At 43.9% G+C, this 22,374-nt stretch overlaps 1 protein-coding gene and 1 long non-coding RNA gene across 12 annotated transcripts in view; one reads left to right on the top strand and one right to left on the bottom strand.

Moving 5' to 3' along the window:
* LOC133271675 (uncharacterized) overlaps positions 1-6,164 on the top strand; it is a 36,924-nt gene extending 30,760 nt beyond the window's left edge. The window contains exon 4 of the long non-coding RNA XR_009744217.1: positions 3,162-6,164. This is a non-coding gene — a long non-coding RNA (uncharacterized LOC133271675). The remainder of the gene's footprint in view (positions 1-3,161) is intronic.
* Positions 1-22,374, bottom strand: part of TENM4 (teneurin transmembrane protein 4) — a 759,599-nt gene that overhangs the window by 303,860 nt on the left and 433,365 nt on the right. The window lies entirely within an intron of this gene.

The following is a 22,374-nucleotide window of genomic DNA, read 5'->3' as shown; positions in this document are numbered from 1 at the left end:
CTGCTCTTGTGTCACCTTCTCTCTTCACTGCTTTTCCATGTCAGTAAAAGCATATTAAATCCAGTCCATTCGTACTCCTTTTCCTTAGTATCACGTCAGAGACTTTTTATCTAAGTCCACATTAAATACAATCAACTGTCTCTTTATTCCCTTTTTTGCTAAGTTCAAAATAGACTGGAAAAGACTAACAGAGTGGAAAAACGTGTTTACATCTGTCCCGTCCTGTACATGGGGCTTATCTGTACTATTTAGAGCACTTCTTAACATCATTTCCCATTCTAGCAAACCGAATAAGGCTCATTGATCCACCATTCCGAGATCCCAGTCTCTCTTTTAAAGAAGCAAACAGAAGATGTTCAGCCCTCCAGTCCCCTAAGCTCAAGTAAGAAGGTTCCCTTTCCGTGACCAGCATCAGCTGTTTTTCCAATAGCAGTCAGACATAGAGCATCTCTCTGTTAGGAAAGTCATCCAGTGCACTTGATTTTAGCTATCTAGTCTCAGCAGCAAGACACAGTCTGTAATAGTAAGAACAGAAATACTGTAGAACCTTTAGAGTGTGAGTTGTTCTGCGGGGCTCTTGTTCTGGTGGCATAAATCACCCTCTAGAGATGCTGATCTCTTTCTGCTGAATACCAGGACTGCCTAGAGGACCAATGTAATGACTCAGTTCTGCCTGACTAAAGTTGCCTGAGATGGATCCTCCTCTAAGTGACCTGAGAATCTTTAATGTAATCCCTTTTTTATAGTCTGATATTCAGATTCAACTCTGATGCTACTTTTTAAATGTGTGAGGGACTGAAGGGCTCACAAGACTGACAATAGTCTATGGAAGCTGTTAAGAAATGAAACTCTTACTGGTTGACCAAGTGATGGAACAGATTGCCCAGAGAGTTTGTGAAGTCTTTATCCTTGGAGTTATTCAAAAGCCACCTGGTCATGGTCCTGGGTAGCCAGCTCTGGGGGCTTGGACCAGATGATCTACAAAGGCCCCTTCCAACCTCAACCACTCTATGAGTTTGAATTAAGCTATCTGTGATGGCACATTACATTGGTTTGTAGACTACTTTGTCAGTCCCACAGTAGGAAGAGCGAAGAACCTGCCAGCTTAACTCCATATCTCAGAGCCTAGTTAGCAGGGGTTGTTTGAGTCCTGAGATCTGCATTCATCCTCTCAGAAACACTGCCCAACTTGCTGCAGAAGGACAAAGGTTTTAAAAGTACCATGTTCTACTGTATGCAGTATATAGTCAGAGAGAGAGATTTACTCCAGGAAAGCATTTAGGACCCATTCTGTTTAAAGAACAAGTGTTGAACAATGGTGGTCTTTGCTATATATAAATGCATATGACGGCTAAATATCCTCATACCAGCTGTATAAATCTATATAAAGATTTTAAAGGCATTTGCTTTTGTTTCTCTATAAAAAAAAAAGTTTAAAACTTAGTAAGGTGTTTCATTGACTGTGAATGTTAAGTCCCAGCAGTTAGAAACGTGGTGAGGAAATTGTGTTATGCGATGGGATGAGAAAAACCCCAAGCTGTATCTCTCAGGAGAAATCAATGTGCTAATGTCATAAAAAATACCTCCCAGCAAGATGTATTCAGAGTAGTATTAGCAGAAAAGTGAGCTTCTAATGGCCTTTATTGATTAAGGCAGAAGCAGCAGACGATTCTGAGGATACCACTATTGTACAAAACAACTGGAAGTACCTTCACCTTACTGTACTCTGAGCAGATTTAGTGAGGATGCCCCAAACTCAACATCCACAGAACTGCCACTGGGGTAACCATAGCCCTATGCTTCAGTGAGAAACTGATTTACCGAGCTTGAAAAGAGCTTCCCTGTAACCTTCTCTGAGATACTCCTCCCTCCTTTGTCCCCAAATCCAGCTTTTTTCCAAGGACAAACCCTCCTTTGTCCTGAGGAACAGCTGAGGGGCCTGGGGGGTTCAACCTGGAGAAAAGGCTCAGGGGGTCCTGATCGCTCCCTACAAGTGCCTGACAGGAGGATGGAGCCAGGAGGGGCTGGGCTCTGCTCCCAAGGAACAAGGGATGGGACAAGAGGAAACGGCCTCAAGCTGCACCAGGGCAGGTTTAGATGGAGCTGAGGAACAATTCCTGCCCCAGAGGGTGCTCAGGCATTGGAACAGGCTGCCCAGGGCAGGGCTGCAGTCACCGGCCCTGCAAGTGTTCACACCCCATGGAGACGAGGCCTCAGTGCCATGGGGCAGTGGTGGCCTTGGCAGTGCTGGGAATGGTTGGACTGGGTGAGCTGAAAGGGCTTTTCCAACCTGGTTGATTCTGTGATTCTCAAAGACTTCCTTAACCATCCTGTTCCCCTCGTTAGCATCCATCAGAAGTTTGTATGGGGGAATAAGGGCAGGAGTCCCTCTGAGGGACAGCAGCCCTAATTAATTATGCCATTCATAAAGAAAAAGTGACTGCTTTGGGGAATGAATCCCCAGTGACTGCAGGACTCTCTCTAGGAGAGGACACAGAGTCAAATGTAGCTGAGTTATGGAGGCTTAATAGTGTGGCAACAGCTGAGCTGCTGTGACTCAGAAGGGTGTTGTGGGGGGGACAGTGTCATATGATGCATTGGCTGATCATAGAATCACAGAATGGTTTGGGTCAGAAAGGACCTTAAGATCATCCAGTTCCACACCCCCAGCCATGGGCAGGGACACCTCACACTAGACCATGTCACCCAAGGCTTTGTCCAGCCAGGCCTTGAACACTGCCAGGGATGGAGCATTTACCACTTCTCTGGGCACCCTGTACCAGCGCCTCACCACCCTCACAGGGAAGAACTTCTTCCTTATATCCAGTGTAAACTTCCCCTGTTTAAGCTTTAACTCATCGCCCCTTGTCCTATCACTACAGTCCCTAATGAAGAGTCCCTCTCCAGCATCCTTGTAGACTCCTTCAGACACTGGAAGCTGCTCTGAGGTCTCCATGCAGCTTCTCTTCTCCAGTCTGAACAGCCCCAACTTTCTCAGCCTGTCTCAGTACAGGAAGTATGATGCTGAGAGGGACAGAAATGTACTCAGGGCATCTGCCTCCCTGGTAAGCCTGTGCCTGTCTAGAGGCATGCTCCTAATTGTGAGATAGAAAACGTTGCTTTGCAATTCCTTCCTTATGTGAAAATCCTTTGTTTTGCAGGGAGTGAACAAAGATAACAGTGCCCCAGCTGCACAATGCAAACTCATCCAGCTCTACCCATTCGCCAAGGGTTGACTGAGTGCCCACATCCTCCAGAATATCTCATGGTGGGCACAGACTGTGTCGGTGGCCTCTTGACTTGCTGCTGAGCTGCATTATTGAGATGAGAGCTGCTGAGAGCCATAGCCAACAGCATTAAGGGCCCTGCAGCTCATCTGAACACTGGCCACACAGTGCTGCAAATGGGCGAGGATGGACATTTTGGATAGAAGCCAGATCACCGTCAGTTCCAGCCAAGGAAACCAGTTTGTGACTATCCCTTTGGTGAGTGCACATTTATTTGGTGCAAGATTAACAAACCTAAAGTAAACAGACAAAGAGACAGGCTCTGGAGCAGTGTGAGGAGGTGGCAATAAAAAGGGATGATAAAGAGCATGAAAACATAATCTGCAGCCAGCCATAGAAATTCCCTACTCCCCAGGGGCTGTTTTACAGAACTGGTTCTCTCTCGCAAACTGTAAATAATGAAGGCAGGGTCTGTAGCAGGGTGCAGAAGCAGCGTTAGGAGCTGATTGGAAAGAGGAAGGTGCTAAGCACTGCATGGAAGCGGAGAGCATCGCTGTTCCTCTGCTGCTCAAAGCACTGGAATCACCCCAAGCGATTGAGCCCTTGCCAAGTAATTCACCACTCTGTGAACAAGACCCTGCTTCTTGTTTGTGTTTGCTGATCTGATGCAGTTCCTAGTGCTTAGTGGTTTAACAGAACTCTTCAGGAGACACTCTATTTATCACTGATAAATCGCTGATGAAATCTAAGATTCAGTTATAAAGCGAGAGCTCAGCCACAGCTGTATGAAAGGCTTTCCTCTGGCTTAGAAATACACCAGTGAAGATACTCGATACGATAACCCTGCACAACCCCTGCACTGCTCAGTGTTTCTTTCAGGCTTTTGCTCTTAAGGCATAATTATTGTTTCTGGATAATGATTGAAAAGATCTGTAGGTTCATCCCATGCAAGACCAGCATCACCCCGTCCTCAACCAACTCTCTGCTCCTTTACACACAGAGTGAAGCAGCTGAACTCAGCAAAGAGCTTCTCTGTTCTAATAAGTTTTGTGTTTTCAACACTGCTGGTGCCATCACCTCCCTTGCATAAAGCACATCAGTGGCTGGATGCTTGGAGAAGTGGCTGTCTTAGTATGTTTCAGGGGTCCTTTCTGTCTTGTTCAAGCAGTGCCCTAAAAGCAGTGAATTCACACCCTTTTCTGTACAAAACCTTGGCAAGTCCCCTCATCTCACTGCACAGTGTGCTTCAGGTACAGGGATGGGGATGATTTCCTCTCCTTGCAGGTGTGGGTTGAGGATAAAGCCCATGAAAAACTTGGAAACATTCCTAAGAATTCCCCATCTGCCTTTGAACCAGGACCTCCACCTATTTTCTTATCAGCTGCTCAAGTAACAGATGGCATAAACAACTGCTTTGCAAGCTCTTTTTTGAGCTGCACTAGACACGTAACTAGAACGTGGAAACAGCCTAGTGTGGAGAAGACCACACTGCAAATCTTCTAGGTGATTTTCAAGGGTTTTTGGGTTTCCAACCCAAACCATTCTATGATTCCATGATTCTTCCTTTGTGTGTATCCATTATTTCCCAATAATAGATACAGTGTTGATGCTCTCTCTGGATCGTGATCTCCACTACACTGATACAATGCAGCAACTCCATTGACTTTCTCATCTGTGTTGCCCATAAAGGTGCTGCAGTACAAAATGCTTTCTGCTCTGCATTCTGCTTTCATTTCCATGCATTTCTTGCCTGATACCAGAGTGGAAGTAACACCAGCATAGTTCAGCCTTCACCTCTTCTTGGCATGATTTATGTACCTCATACAGCAGCTCTAGGACATATTATTCTCATGTATACTATGCTCCAGCATATTTTCTTCTCAAACTAACTTGATACCTCTAAACAGAAGCAACACTTGGGCAGAGACATGAAACAGAAGTTGAAACAGTGGGAAAAAAGTGATTGGGCCCTGCTGCATTGAAAGGAAATCCCACATTAAGCCCATTTCCACTGTGATCCCTGTGAAGGGTACAGGCTCTACATCAGTGGGACACAAGGAGTTCTGTCGACATCAGTATACATGGTATTTGATTAAGAAATGCAAATGTATGGATGTTATTTATGGCTTGTGTAGGGGTGCTGGGGATCTGGTTGGACTGAAGGTTGGTGTGAAATGTGACACGAACCTGAATCTCACCTTCTCTAGTCAGCTACGTGCTAAAAATTGAAGATACATCATGGTTTGTCTAAGCTCTTTAACACTTAACACTCTGGCTGTTCTTATAGGAAAGGGCATTTAATTGCAATGAGTAGTTTAGGAGTATTTTAATTCCAGTTAGTAGCTTAGGGTCATTTTAGTTGCAATTAGTAGTCTAGGGGTATTTCAGTTGCAATGTAGTGGGGAGCACTACCTCTACAATACAGTTTCATCAGTGTGGCATTACTTGAACAACAGGCCACGATTCTGATTGAGGTAAATCTGCTCCTAAACAAATAAAGCTAACTGACAACAGGGTACTCCTAAAGAAAGAAACAAAAACCCAAGGAAGAGAGCTACCTGCTAAGCTAACTTACGTTGCTTAATAGAGGAAAAAGAAGGTAGACAGGGAATATGCAGTATTTCAATTGGGTAAACACTGGAGAGGGCAAAACAACTGAGCTAAAAGAGTTTTTTGGCACCGGAGGAAATTAGTGTAAAGTGGTATGAATAATTCGGAGGCTGAAAATGAAATGAATGTTTCTAAGCATCTGAAGAATGAAGCAACCGTTTCCAGTAAAAGCCATGGGAGCAAGGGTCTGATTTGGCTTCAAGGCAGAGTTTATTGCTGGCTATAAAGTGAGTCTGGCTTTGGTGAACCAGGAGGTACCTTTGGGTCTCAGGAATGACAGGGCATGGCTCCCAAAGATTTGGGAGTTTCCTTGTTGCACTGTCAATATAAAGAATATAGTCAAAGGGGGGGAAAAACAAAGAAGGAAAAGATGCAGGGAAGGATGGAGGGGAGGAAAGAGAAGAGAGAGAGCAACAGAGATGGGGGGGGGGGAGAAGAAAAGAGAAAGAAGGAAATAGAAGAAGAGAGAAAAAGAAGGAAGGAAGGGAGGAAGGGAGGAAGGAGGAAGGAAGGAGGAAGGAAGGAAGGAGAAAAAAGAAAAGAAAGAATGAAAGAGAAAGAAAGAGAAAGAAAGAAGAAAGAAAGAGAGTAAAGAGAAAGAGAAAAAAAAAGAGAGAACAAAAAGAGAAAGAAAGGAAAGACAAAGAAAGAAAGAGAAATAAAGAAAAAGAAAGAAAAAAAAGAGAAAGAAAGAGAAAGAAAGAAAAAAGAAAAAGAAAGAAAAAAAAAGGAAAAGAAAAGAAAAGAAGAAAAGAAAAGAAAAGAAAAAAGAAAAGAAAAGAAAAGAAAAGAAAAGAAAAGAAAAGAAAAGAAAAGAAAAGAAAAGAAAAGAAAAGAAAAGAAAAGAAAAGAAAAGAAAAAAGAGAGAAAAGGAGAGAGAAGTGTAATAACCTTTTAAACCAAAACCAGCTACACCTAAAGCCCAGATGATTTCAGAGAAGCTGATTTACTTAAGCTTTCTAACGTTTCACATAATCAATTGCATCTCACCATTGCCCGACTATTGTTTAACATACAAGCGCAATATAGTTCCAGACCTTGCTTGGGGCAGGTAATGATGGTGTGTTTGTGTGGGATGGAGCAGTAATTCATTTCAGACACGGAGGTAATTCATTGCAGACACTCTTTAAGAGACTGGGGGTAGAAAATAAAATGACAGATGATTTTACAATAGTTCAGGATTATTTTTTTTTAACTGCTGACCCTGGAACTGGTAATAGCAGGAAATGGGAAGATTAGCATAAAGAATGGTCATTGATACTTGGGGTCTGATAGCCATTTCTGCTGAGCCCCTCTACTTACTTTGAAAGGAATGAAGCACTAAACGTAGGCAGGGCTTGCTTTCTTGCACATATATGGTATTACAGCTCTTATGGAAAGTGTAAAATGGGTGAACAGGAGTTATGCCAAAAGGTTTCACAGGAATAACTCTGAACTCACATAAAACACGACAGAGAATTAGATCTTTTCTGTTCTAAATTGAGTAAGACTTCTCAGAAACCTATAGAGAAGCCATCATTTTCCATTAGATTTATTTTTCCATGGGAGAAGAAAGGGTGGAATTTGTTTACTGTCTGCTTAGTAGCAGAAAGTGGTTGTGTGCAGTAAATGAAAAGAGCAGCTATTGATATCCAGACAAATAGTCTAAATATTACTGCAGAAAAGAGGTTTTGCTAGGGAGGTCAGAGGTGGAAGTTAAGGGAGGGTACAGGGAATCCACCCTAAATGTGGTAAGAACCAATATGACCCTTTAAGATGGGCCCTCAGAGCTTGTTTGCTTTATGGATAAGTGACCTTTAAAGAGTATTGTAGGGATCATGGTTTAGTAAGTGAGGTTCAGCTCTGCAGTGCAAAAGTTCCACCAGAATTACTCTGAATTAAAGGTGAACAGAGGTGGATTAGAGCCATTCACACCCCATCTGCTCAATTCAGCCACCAGATCTACCTCCCACCTCAAAGACTCCTGCAGCTTAACCTTGAGTCTGAAAAATCTGTGCCTTTCCCCTATCATCACTCTGAATCACTGGACAGTTTTAATGATGCAACAGGTAATCTACTGCCCTTTTACATAGCTTTGCAGGTTAAATATACTTGAAAGATGTCCTTAATAAGCTTGTATTCATTCCCTTCTTCTAACCGCTGGAACCTGGTGTGAAAAATGCCCAAGGAAGGATGGATGTGCCCTAATTTGGGGGAAATATCATCAATGGATGACACAGTCTGGATAAGTGTTAACAGTTGAGCTGAATCAAGCAGTTAACAAAATTGATGTGATTAATAACAACAATAGACAACTACTTGTGTGACTTTGGATCCTCAATGCTCTGAGTTCCTAAAGGAGCCAAGCTGAGGAGACACTCTGGAAGGAAATGGGAACTGGTGAAAATGGCCATTTTTCTTTTCCTGATAGCAATCTAGGAAACCCCTGCAGCATTCCCACCATAACGTGGAAAATAAAGCAGTCAGATGTCATACTGCTGTCTTAATTGTGGTAATCATGCATTGGTTCCAGACACAAAGAAGGATGCTGCTGGTCCTTCATTAAAGGGAGACTGAGTTTTATGAGACATAAAATGAGGAAACACAGTAATGTGAAGACTTCTAGGGTTTAATTGTGACTGACATGGAAGGTGAAGGTGTTCAGCCTGGACCAGGCTTTTTGTCAGGGAATAGTGGTGATGACAACACACTTTGAACTGAGGATTCACCGCAGCATCCCTAGATGTGATGAATATGAGCTAGCTAGGACACCACTTAGGAAGGGACCATGCATGCAGCATGACAGATCTCCCAAGACACATGGCAAAACATGTGTGCAGAGGAAATTTCTCCCTTTTCTCATACACTGTTCACTTTAAAGCCCATTTCTGCAAACACTTGCTGCTTGACTTGCTTCCTGACACCACGAGGAGTCCCATTTAATTAACCTGGCAGCCTATGGTGGTGAAAATAGGCTGGGGCTTGTAAGTGTGGAGATTGACAGGCTCTGCAAGCTGCTGGGGTTTGCTCAGCTACAGACCTTATTGTTCCTCTATTATTTTGATCATACAATTCCAGCTTGTACATCCAGTGGCTGGCTGCAGCTGCAACGGTAGTTGAGGATGGGGAAAGGAGGGGGAATGGGACTGTTTGACATGGAGCATCAGCCAGTTCACTCCCCCACGTCTGTGTTGTATTGGGTATTGAATTGCCTCTGGCTAATCACAAGCCTTCTGAACATTTTCCTCTGAGAAAACAGATGATCAAATGCAAGAAAGCCTACTCATTAAAACAAGTACTGGGAAGGTTTTGTTCTGTTCAGACCCATCCCTGTGTTTGAGTACCTAGAGAACCAAGTGCTCTTAGCTCAATAGCATCTGTTTACCATCAGCTTTGTCTGAAGCTTCTCTTCTTTTGTGTTTTTTTTTCCCAAGTTAATAAAAAAGGAGTTTGAAAACTGGTTCTGATTAAGCAGGTCAAACAGTGAAAACACTCTCTAAGGCCAGAATATTCCTGAAGATCCCATCACAGAGTAAAACAGAGCATGGAAATCACCCGAAGAGTAGCAGATCAAGGCAGACAGAAGTGGCTGACTGGATGCTACTGGGTTTGGAGATGCTGCAAATGGAGGTGCAACATTTATAGAATCATAGAATAGTTAGGGTTGGAAAGGACTTTAAGATCATCCAGTTCCAACCCTCCTGCCATAGGTAGGGACACCTCTCACTAAACCATGTCACCCAAGGGTGCATTAGGGCCTGGGGAGGGCAAATACAAATGACATATTGTTTAGCATACCAGAGTCAGGGTGGCTGCATTAGAAGTTGATTTTCTGCATTGCTTTCTGCCTGCTTGTCTTGTTGGGGCTGCACCATGCTCCTGTCTCCTCAAGTGAATGTGACACTGCTGTTTTAAATGATACTTACAGCAGTCACATCCTCTCACTAACCTTATCAACAGCTGAGACAGAGTGATGGGCACACAGTCAATTGCTATACACCATTTCCACTAGAGTATTTTCTTTCACACTGTTATTAAGAGAAATTGCCTATTACCAAAGTAGCTCGAAGGAAGGGGGGGGGAGAGAAAGGGGAGAAACGCATTTTCCATCGCAATGCAGTTGGGTTACATTATAATTGGCAGCACAGTGGGTATGGCACTCCCACCAGGTCCCTTAACCTGATTGAGTCTGTTCTTCGTGTGAGATGCTGCTATTTGTGCTGCTTCATGTGACTTTCTCTTTTAGCAGGGCTGTCCTTCCATTCCTTGCAGGAGATGGACAGCCAGGGGGAAGAAAGGCAGTTCCTGTCTCCTTTTACTGAAGTTAGTACCACTGCAGTAAACGTGATTCCTTCCTATGTGTTTGTGCACTTTTGTGGGTGCTCCAGGCTGAGACTGTAAATTCTAGCTATAAAAATAAAACATGATGCACAAAGCAGGTGAGACAGAGTGAGCTGTTCTCTTCTGGTATTTGGCTGTTTGGGTGGGTGTCCATGTTCAACAAGCTTGTCAGAGATGTGGGAAGCTTGCAGCTCCTACTGTGGGGTACAGGGGCAGTGTCCAGTGGTTTTGATGCTTGGAATCATGAGCAAAACTATATCTGTTTCACCCCACTGCGATTGGGGTGTCTTTTTGTTAGCCTCAAGGGAGGGATGTCTGTATCCCAGTGCCTACTGATGTGGACTAGCCCATAGCTGGCTCCTTATTCGTTGGGGACAGAGAAGACCTGAAGCCTTATGTAGTCCACCAAGAGCCTACCCACACTTTGCACCTCCTTGGCATGCCTGCCACATTGCCAGCTTGGTCTTGTCATGATTTTCAATGAATCCCAGACTGGTTTGGGTTGGAAGGGACCTTAAAGCTCATCCAGTTTCAACCCCCTGCCACAGGCAGGGACAGCTTCCACTAGAGCAGCTTGCTCCAAGCCCCTGTGTCCAACCTGGCCTTGAACACTGTCACGGATAGGGCAGCCACAGCTTCTCTGGGCACCCTGTGCCAGTGCCTCAGCACCCTCATTTTACAGAATCCCTTCCTGGAATTTCATCCATCTTTGGGTGTTTTACTCCAAACGGCCTCCTGTGTGCACTCTAGGCAGACCCTGCAGGGAAACATTCCTCAGACCAGCCCCATGAGCCATTTTTAGAGACAAGAAAGTTTGGCTCCCATCAAATCCCCAGGTTGCCCCTTTTACATTAAGTAGCCTGGAATTGCTTCTTTCTCCAGCATGAAGAAAGTAGCTTTCAAAGAAATACATGAAATAAAAGCTTCTTTCTCAGTATCTAATATAGTGCAGGTTTCTTCACTGAGTTAGTCTGCGAGGAGCCTCAGGTCCCAGAATCTTTATCAGCATCTGACCACAGCCAGAATGTGGCAATGCTGTGGATAAAGTGAAACACGGCTTTGAGAAATCATCAGATGCCTGGGCCAAGTTTTACAGAGAAATCTAATTCTCAGATTTAAGTATAAAAACTGAGTTTAATCCATTGCTGGCACAAACTCAGACCCAGGGCCCAGGGTAACACTTTCTATATTGCCGTACCTCCAACACACACACAGATTATTCCTCTTTATAAGTGCTGTGTATTTGAGAATTATTGGGAGCTACAGAAAAATGCGGAGGTTTATCTGCCACAAAAATGCCCTCAGCATTTCTGGGCAGCTTTGGGGACTTTTAAAGGAATTTCTTCCAAAAGTTAGTGTTGCTACTTAGGAACTGATTTTCATTTGTATCCATAGAGAAATACAGAGCCACCAGGAAGGATTTGTATTGAAATGCATAATGCTAGAACTATAGATACATAGCAGCCTTCCAGTATCTGAAAGGGGCCTACAAGGATGCTGGAGAGTGATTCTTCATTAGGGACTGTAATGGTAGGACAAGGGGTGATGGGTTCAAACTGAAACAGGGGAAGTTGAGGTTAGATCTGAGGAGGAAGTTCTTTACTGTGAGGGTGGTGAGGCACTGGAATGGGTTGCCCGAGGAAGTTGTGAATGCTCCATCCCTGGCTGTGTTCAAGGCCAGGTTGGACAGAGCCTTGAGTTTGGGTGCACACATGAAAGGGCACACTTTTGTTACAAGTATCTGATGGGAAAAGGTATATATTGACTAAAATCAAGTGGAAGTTTGGCTCAGTGGCTAAGGTTACCCATGCCCAATTCTCCTCCATGTCACATCCTCTGAATCCCAATTCCTCTTTTCCATGGTATTTCACACATGGAATTGACAGTTTCTCAGCATTGGTGAAGCCAGACTGAGCGGTATCATTATCTTGTTCTTACACACCAGGCCCCAGTCCTGCTTCCTACAAGATAATACCTACTGATGCCGGAGGCTCAGAGCAGGACCCAGCATGGGGCTGCTGTGCTTCTGCTGTGCAATTCTTGCTGCCAGGCCATCACAACACACATTTACAGCTAAATGTAGATATGAAATTGTACCTTGACATATGCATGAAAACCTTTCTGTTTCTGTTAAGTCTTGAAGCTCACTGCTCGGATCATGTTCTATTAAAAAAGTTAAGTCTCGCAGACAAGGTATTTACTTGATCATTGACAGTTTGCATTAGCAGTTCAGGCAGCATAGGTAGCTTATAAACTGAAAGGATTGTAAAGCCTTGAAGAAGAGACAACCCAGCTGCCAAACACAGAGCCAGACTCCTGATGTTTTGTTTCTCCTGATCAGAAAATGTGCATTTATATTTGATTCTGACTTTGTTTGAGAACAACCAAGAGAAGCAAACTGCAAGCATGTGCTGGATGGTTTGGTAAACTGCTGTACTCATAGAATCCTAGAATCACAGCACATTTTGGGTTGGAAGGGACCTTACAGCTCATCCAGTTCCAACCCCCTGCCCCGGGCAGGGACACCTTCCACTAGAGTAGCTTGCTCCAAGCCCCTGTGTCCAACCTGGCCTTGAACATTGCCAGGGATGGGGCAGCCACAGCTTCTCTGGACACCCTGTGCCAGCGCCTCAGCACCCTCACAATAAAGAATGTCTTCCTTGTATCCAATCTAAATTGTCTTATCACTACAAGCCATTGTAAAAAGTCCCTCTCCACCTCTCCAGACTTCTTGGTGTTTGAATGTCTTCAACAGATCTCATCAGTTTGCTGCATGACATTTTACTCAACCCAAGGATGCTGAGATTGTTCTTAGAGTTTCAGGGAACTTTTCTCTCCATTACTTGTTTGTTTTGCCTTGGAAAAGACACTGCTTTTCCCATGCTTTCAAAGCAAAATATATTGATCACATCCGTGTGATTCCTGACCCAGACTGTGGCGCACAGGCTAAACCCAAGTGGCTGCTAACGATGAGCTGTGCATTAAGCCAGACCATAAAAACAAAACAACAAAACCCCCACCAGAACTCCCACTCTACAACAGAGACTCTTCGAGGCTCACGCTGACTTTGCCATTTAATTTGCCACTGGATAATTAGAGCCTCCTACGACGATTTTCACTTTGCAGAGAGGGAGATGGAGACCCTTCAGGACTCCCTTAGGAGCTGTTTTCTTGCCAGCATGGGGTGCAAGGGCTGGCAATTGACCACAGCAGATGCAAAGAGCACTTCTACCCACGGGTATAGCTGTGTTTATGCCTTTGATTTTTCCATGTGAGATAAGCTTATTTGTTAGCACGTTAGAAAAATACATCACACAGGTTTGAAGTGGTTGGAGAAGGGATTGTTTGTGATGTTTGTGGCCATCTGAGATTTCATACCCATTGCAGTGAAGGCTCATTTTTTAACCATGGACTCCTGTAAGCCTTGAATTTAGCCCTTTACTTTGTGGGCTCATGACATCTCTATGGAATGAAAACAAGTGTATTTTCCTGTATTGTGACAAGTTACAAAGATTGTTCTTGGCTCTTTACTCTGGTGAGTGGCAGGTTTAATTTCAAACAAAATCCTATTTCTGAGTTACACTGAAGGACACACATAGACCTGAACACCTTGATACAAATATAGAGATAGATCAGAGCAATGCCACCAGCTGCTATGCCTCTGTGTATAGAAATAACTCTTTACAATAAGGGTTAATTTTTTCTGAACCTGTTTTCTGTTGGACACAAGCAAGTGATGGCTAAAGAGAAATCTGTGCATGCAGTAGACTGAACTACCCCTGCTTGTGGTTATTTTAATCCCCTTGATGAGATTTCTTTCCAATCCTATTCAATATATTACACATATATTATATGTAATACAATATATTACATCAAATATCACATTCCCTTCTTACTTAATGAACTGGCTAACATTGTTATTGTTAGAGAAAGTCCTTACATTGTGTGAGTCCTCCAGATCTCCTCTGTGGTACTTTATTTTGGACTAGGTTTTCCTGTATGTATCCCCATTTTATGCCAGCAATTAGAGTAGAAAATATGAATTTCATAATCCAACTTCACGTACGTATAGAATCATAGAATCACAGAATGGTTTGGGTTGGAAAAGACCTTAAGATCATCCAGTTCCAACCCCCTGCCATGGGCAGGGACACCTCATGCTAGGGGGTTGGAACTGGATGAGCTTTAAGGTCCCTTCCAACGCAAACCATTCTGTGATTCTGTGGTCCAAAACTGGCTTTAGCTCATGCTTTTAAGCTAGAGAAGCAAACTTTCTCCTTTCCTCTCCCATCTAATGGTCCAATATTAAAAGGATTAATTTCTCCACTTTTGCCAGGTACCTTATAACTAACACCATGTTGATATTTACCAGCTGTAACACAGAAGAGTAATTTCTGGCAGCTAATGCTTCTCTGCTATATGTCCCTGTCACTCTCCTCCTGCTCCAGGCAACTTTGTATGCATGAGATGACAGTGCTGTAAAGTCCATAGTCCTGAAAATCTCAATCTAGGCAATGATTCCTTAAAACTTTGGCACTTCTTTCAGGTGCCTGACTTTGTAGGAGTTTTTTGTTGGTTATCAGGAGAAAGACAGAAAATACATGCTTGGCAAGCTCAAAAATCACAAGGTAAAAAGGAAGAGGCAATCTGTATTGTCATTATGTTTGAGTCCCATGATTATAAAGTGAGTTTCATGACTTTTGAAAGGACATTCAAGGTATCTGAGTTTTGGTCTTTGGCAATGAAGGCAACAGTCATTTTAACCACTTGTTTGTGAAATAAGAGCAAGTTTCCCACCAGAATTTTCAACGTGTGGGTGGCAAAATTTCCTCTCCTTGAGGAGTTACGAGCTTCTAAGTTACTTCCAATCTATGCAATAGGCAAGAAAGTAAATCCAGTAATGCCTGCTGCTGTGTTCAGTGCTCCCATCCTCTTCCCTTGCAGTGCATAATTTAACATAAAGCTCCATCTACTACACAATGTAATCTGGCATGACAGGAAAGTGAACTGTAGGATGGCAGTTATATAGTAAAGGCTGAAAGAAGTATGTTTTTTACCCCCTGCAGGGTTCATGATACCATTTTTACTCTTCTGAGATGCTTGAAGTTCTCTTCTATAGAATGAGGCTGCAGTTTGTCTTCCCTAAGAGTGAAGGGCTGTGTTCCCCATGATGCCTTATGTGCCGTGTGGTGTGGAGGGAGAAAAATGACCCTGGTAGTTCTCAGCTCCCTCTGGTCAGCTGGCAGTGACTCTTGGAAACAAAGCACAGATCAGAAATGATGCAATGTGCTTTTTCCTTAGAGTGGCCAAATCATTTTGCAAAGACATAGGAGCCGGTTTTCCAACGGCACAAACTGTTCTTGTTTTACTAGAAGTGTAGCTACAGAGACCAGCATCAGGTGAGGATTTGGCCCCTTGTCCTACTAATCTTGGTTATGGGTTTCACTTTCCTCCCCCTTCCATCCTGACATGGGAATTTCACCATTTCTTTGAGTTAAAATTCTCTGATACATAGTGAGTGCTCAGACTACTCTCTCACAGGATTTGGGAAGTGCCACCTGTAACAGGGGATGATGACCTAAGTGATCATTTCTTGCTCTTCCCCCACTTTTCATAGCATCATATATCATAGAACAGTTTGGGTTGGAAGGGACTTTAAAGCTCATCCAGTTCCAACCCCCTGCCATGTGCAGGGACAATTTCCATTAGAGGAGGTTGCTCCAAGCCCATCCAACCTGGCCAAATTTGTTGACAGAGCAGATTTCCATTTAAAGCAAACCAGAATGGAAACATCTGCTTGATCTGGAACCTGTAGCAACAAAGAGAAAGCCATGGGCTAACAGTGCTGATACCGATCTGTGAGCTCCTGAGTGCACAATTCCCTGTTAAGTGCGCAAATGGATGCCCACAGTGATGAGCTCTGAGTTTTGGCTGTTGAGGATGCAAAGACCACTAGGATGGAAGGGAGAAGGAGGGAAAAAGCAATGTGAAACCCTCTATAAGGAGGTGGCTCAGAATCCCAGGGCAGAATGGAAACTGTTTGGATACAATCTCCTTGTGATTTTCCTGGGCTCAGGAGGAGGTGGATGTATTTTATGCCACTGTGTCGCAGCATCTCCAACTGGCTGTGACCTTTTAACAGTGAGCTGTTCTCAACTATATATATATATGTATACATATATACATGAGCATTGATCTACAGATTCTGAGGTAATTTGGGAAGTGCAATAAATATACCTAAGTGGAATATAAATTAATTCTTCTGACTCAGAAAAGTTAGTTAACATATGGTTTGGAAATGACTGCACACCGTTAAGAAAAGTAAGTTCTCTGCTCCAGCCCTCCCACTTATCTTGCATGTAGAATTAGGGAAGACGGTGTTGTAAGCCAAGGACCTTGAACTGGTCCTCTGAGGTCAATGCAAAACCTCCTCTTAATGTTCATAAAGGAGTCAAATATTATGGAGTTCAATATATACTTAAACCAAGACATGTATTTGATTTGTTTCTGCACTTGGTAGCATCACCAGGGTGCTTGGGCTCAGCTCGTCTGATGTTGGCACCTATTAAAATACACACTTTAAAGGAAGGTGCTTGAATGGTTTTATAAACAACACGCAGGGCTGGCATCATTGAAATGTGATATGTGAACAAGGAAAGTACACAAAGCCCCGGAGTAGGTAGGATCAAATCACAGACAGCGTATTGTCTCTGTTTTCAAGTGTTCTGAAAGGGGCAAACCAACCAGGATGCTGGGCTAAGACTTTGATCCTATTTGTAACAGTGCTATGCTTTTAAGTCTCTTTTCTGAGTGGCAAACCACTCATGAGTTAAGAAAACACCACAGTGCAGTCCAGCATGAGAAAAAACCCACAAACCCACACACCCCACAAGAAGATATAAATAATTCCCTGCTGCAGAGAAAGGCTGCAGCGTTACAGGGTAAAGTTGATGAGAGAATTCAGTGGTCGCCTTTATAAATGCGGGCATGAAGGTTTTATCCGGTAGTAACAGTGGTGCTAACAAGAGCAAGTGCCTCTTGGGTGTGTTTCATGAGGCTAGAGAAGACTGTAAAAGGCCCTGCAGAGACCTGCAATGCTTTATTTAGAAGTCCCAGAATACAGCCCAGCAAATCTGGACTCTTGGAATAAAGATGTGTTAGATTAGAAGAGCTCCCAAGTCCCATACGAGACAAAGGGAACACATTCCATCAGTGTTCTTCCAAGGTATTGCAAGGACCTTGAAAGGCTGATGAGTAAAGAAAGCAAATGCAGTGAAAGGCCAGTGGTGGCTCTTTCACCATCATGTTATACTGAAAGGGAAGAAAAAAGCTCTAATGCAGAAGGGTCTCTAAGAACTCATCCCCATGGGATTGGGTGAGTTTTGTCTGGATAACTGAGCTTATGCAGCATCTCCTGCAGCAGGCAAGTGCCAGCACTCCAGCTTTGCAAACCAGGTAGGAAACCAAGGCACAGTGCTCCTAAAAGGCTTCAGTGAGGGACGACTGAGAAGTTAATGGCAGAATCAGGAACAAAATTCCCTTGTCCTGAGTTTTCATCACAAGACCCTATCCTATTTTCTTTCCTCTCACACAGACAAGGGTAGATACCACATTTTTACAAGGCATTTAGTCACATCGATGGCTAAAAACACAGAAAAAACCACCCCAAAAACAACAGCAAGGCTAAGGTGAGCCTTATGGATCTGAAACACTGTATGGCTCGGATTGATCTTCCCAGCTCCAGACATACCGTGAGCTGAAGTATCAGAAAAAGGGCAACATAACTTATTGTCACAACGTTTTAAATGAAGTGTGAGGTGTCCCTGCCCATGGCAGGGGGTTGGAACTGGATGATCTTAAGGTCCTTGCCAACCCAAACCATTCTATGATTTGATGTGGGCATTTTTGGAAAGACACCTCTGTAGCACAAAACATTGAGCACTTCTCTGCCAGCTCAACAATGTACTGAATGCAACTCTTCTAATCAGAAGATCATGGCTAATAGACTTGATAAAGAGGAATAAAAGAATCTCACTATTTATTTGTTTGCTTAATGATGCTTTCTCTGAAGGCCGGATTTTGCAGCTAGAGAGCAAACTCTCTGGGCTATGGATTGCCCTTTCTAACCGTGTGGAGCACACTCTGCACAGCAGGATCCTGGTAATTGCTTGAGGGCTTGAGGTGTTACTGAAGTAAAAGCCATCACTGAAGTGCCAAGCACAACAATTAACATTTGAATTATTTACACACTACAGGTGGTCTATCCATATGTATCTGTCCATACGCTTATACCCTGCTTGGTATGAAAGACTTAAATGTAGCTCTTTGGAAGTGGAAATTCTGCAGCCATGGAATAGGTTTGCACATGAGCTGAAATGGTGATTCACATTTGAAATGGAATTAGCTCTCGAGGAAATGAGGTATTGGCATTTAGGGTCACCTCGGCACTGTTAAAGCAGAAAATGATACACCATCACCCTCTATCCCACAGGCTGAAAGCCTTGATCCAGCATCCCTGTATCCAGCCTCTGGTTTCTGAGTGAGAAGATAAAGCTGCAAAAGAGCAAAGGTGGGAACGGAAGGAATGTCCAGCAAATTCACAGCCAAGGTGGTGTGTTGCCATTTTCAACCCCCTAGCAAACAAAATGTAGTGCAGCAAGAAAAAAAACTAATTGCTGTTGAGGGTAATTGTGCAGTGAAAAGCATTCAGCTGGTTCCACTTCAAGGGTTGTTAATCTGGGGGAGCAGGACAAGAAGTGTTTTCACCCTAATTGATAGATATTGCAATCTTTTGAGTATTGAAAGTATAGAGAGAAGCAAGGTCTATATGTCTGTGTTTGCAACACACGTCCATCATCCATCTGGGGTTTTGCCAGGCACCAATCACCATAGTAACCCCACAAATCCCTTAACGCTCCCTTGAAACCATCCGGATCTGCAGGAAAACCAATGAGCACAACCATTGCTTCCCAGCTCAGCTCATAGCGCCCTGCCTCATTAACCATCAGGTAATGACCAACCCGTAACTGCTTCCCCCCTTAAGGATATGGAGGTTGTTTCAAGCAGCTAAATACAGTGCTTGGAAACAACAACCCCACTGAAATGGCCTGTTAATGAATGATTTATTAGAGTGGTGGCAGCAGCTTTCCCTAGGATCATTTCTTAATTAACAACCATTAACTAGTTGATGTCTGTGTGAAAAAAGAAAGGGAAAAAAGGATCTAAATGCGTTGCTTATGGGGTGTGTTTTGTTTGCTTGCTTGTTTCTCCTAAGGTTTTAGAATCACAGAAGCATAGAATGGTTTGGGTTGGAAGGGACCTTGAAAGCTCATCTAGTTCAACCCCCAACAATGAGCAGGGACAACTTCAACTAGACCAGGCTGCTCAGATCCACAGCCAGCCTGGCTTTGAATGTCTCCATCCGTCTCCTCCTGGTCAACCTGTTTTACCACCCTCATTGGTCTGTTGATGTTCCCATTCTGCTTCCATACTGGAGCCGTCCTGACCCCGATCTGTCTCAACTACATGAGAAGTGATCTATGTTGTTTTCTTTACCCATGTTTTCATCCATGTCTCTGACAGAGCAGGAAATCACAGGCGGATTTCTGATAGAGAGACAGGACCCAGACTTTATCCAGGGGGTTTTGTCCATTAAGCAGCATTGGTGCTTAAGTTGCCACTGAATAAAGACGAGGAGAGAAGAAAATAGTGGGAAAGTTTCTCCACTATCTCAGGTTCAAGGCCTGGACCACCCCAGCAAGAGCTGGAAATGTAAATGAGGTTGTAGAAGGGGTTAAATATTCCCTGCAGAGATGAATCCAGCTTCAAACAGGAGCATCTTGTTAAAGACAAGTCTCTGTAAGAAGGTATCTGATTCAGCACTTAGATACCTTATGGGATAATTTGGATGACAGGCTTGGATGCTTAATGTAAGGTTCCAAATTCTGAGTATGCAGCATTAATAACCCCTGTTTGGAGCAGCTGAGAAAGGCTTTGAAGCACAGAAAAATTGGTGCTAGGTGAGGAGTTACTACATGTCAGCTGCTGCACAGGAATCTCCTGAAATCAATGCAACCCAGTTTAAAACTGAGATATCATCACAAACCTTATGTAGGCAGTTGTGAAACAAGAACAAACTACACTGAATTTACTCAGAGATGGGAAAGGGTGCAGGAATTAAATGGTTGCTTTGCCAGATTTCCATGAAAACACTGTTGGCATGAGAATCCTGTTCCACCAAGCATCTCCTGCCAGCTTGCCATCTGGCTGTGTTATCCCTGTCAGATATGCAATCATAGGTATTTTTGACCAGACTGATACATGTTTGTTTGTTTCTGATGGTGCCTGCAGGTGTCAGACCCACCAAGCTGAGAGGGGGAAGAGGGGTGGTCTTTGCGTTGCCAAGGCTGAACATCCTGTTTCACAGCTCCTCTTCTTCCAGAGGTCCTTCCTCTTACATGGAATATGATGGACCCACCAAGTTCATTCCTAGAGGAAATCATAAGCTGATCCACTATGCCATAAGGCATAAACCTTTGCTGAGGTCCAGTGGGAGCTCTGGAAGCATCTTTCTAGGGTTGCCTCTGATGTGATTGGAGGCCCAGTGACTGCAGCCTAATTTGAAGGGAGAGAGGATGCAGCTCTCTGGACAGTGCTGCAGAAAGCCAGGGGTGCCCTGATTGATAGACCATAGACCAGCACACTTCATTCTAGGCATAAAAAAAAAAGCCTAAACATATGCCTAAGTATAAATAGCCCAGACATCTGCATGATACCTGCTTACTTGTGTATCTGCTTATCCATCCCTATCAATATTGACCTGCTCTCTTCAGCCACTCCTCCCCACCACAAATCCCACTCAGGAAAACTGAAGAGTGGGCACAGTTATTGTGTGGGCACAGATTTAAGACTAGAAGGTCTAGTTTGCTGCCAGTATGCAACTGTTTGCGTTCCATCCTATGGAATGCTCTCATCTGCTGCTGTCTTTGGATTTGACCTGGAGAGCCATTCCTTGCCCAAGTTCCCTTCTCCTCCCCTAACCAAACCAGCCCTGCCAAAAGCCCTCAACCAGTGGTTTGCAACACAACAACAACAAAATACAACTGTGATGGGGGGAGAAAGGAGAAACCCTGCAAGTTTGGAAGAGAAGAGCAGCAACTGCAGTGTGAACTCAGTCTGCTCTTAATGGGAGGGGAAGAAAACCTGATTGCCTCTCACATCTACAAATGAAATGGGAATGCAAAGTGATGGGAAAAGCAGCCTTTGTGTGGTTGCTGGGACAGCCAGGAGCTTGTCCTGGAGGCATGGAATTGCCACTTAACTTTGCCTTGGGTTTCGTTGTCAAACACCAAAGCCCGTTGCTCCATGCTCCACAGCATCCCTTCTGCCATGGTTTCCTAACAGGGCCTGCTTCACATGCCCATCACCTTGCCTCTTGCTTCACCATGTGAAAACCAGGTTATTTATTTTCTCCTCTCTGAATTGCATTTTGGACTTTTATTCTTTTAGCTCTGAAAGTTACTGATCAAAGGAGCCACAGCAGAGAAAGATCCCTGTGCAGGGGCCACTAACAGCCACATCAATTTGCATGGCTGAGCATATTTCAAAGCACTTTGCTCTTGTTTGTATGTGGCACCTTGTACCAACCCTGGAGAGATGCGCAGAGAGAGACTTGCTGCAAAAAGGGAAATCTAAGAGTTGCTTTTTCTTCACTCCTTTTCCTGTTGTCCCATGGGTTGTGTCAGGTAGGAGCAGCTCTACAGCCCCTCACCCACACCATATGCAGCTTTAGTGCTTTGAAATGTGGATGCAAATGATTTTTCCAGGGTCATGTTGTGACATAGGGGCAAAGCAAGGAAGTAATTGAGAATTCCCGATACATCTTTCATGACCTAGGTGGAAAAAAATCCCCTCACTGCCTGGGAAAGGGCAAAAGGGGAGCTGAATTCCTCTTTATACCTAAGGGAGAAGAAAAGATCATAGAATCATAGCATCACAAAACAGTTAGGTTGGAAAGGAATTTAAGATCACCCTGTTCCAGCCTCTTGCCATGGGCTGGGATGCCTCATGTTAGTTCATGCTGCCCAAGGCTCCAGCCTGGCCTTGAATACTGCCAGGGATGGAGCATTCACCACTTCTTCGGGCAATGTGTTCCAGGACCTCACCACCCACACCGTAAAGAACTTCTTCCTTATATCTATACTGCACATGACAGGGT

Source organism: Pezoporus flaviventris, unplaced genomic scaffold, assembly GCF_033815535.1.
Source record: "Pezoporus flaviventris isolate CSIRO_AGI_PZ_B2104156 unplaced genomic scaffold, CSIRO_AGI_Pfla_v1 ptg000025l, whole genome shotgun sequence".
NCBI lineage: Eukaryota > Metazoa > Chordata > Aves > Psittaciformes > Psittacidae > Pezoporus > Pezoporus flaviventris.
Note: the sequence above shows the minus strand (reverse complement) of the source record. Positions and strands in the feature narration are given on the sequence as shown.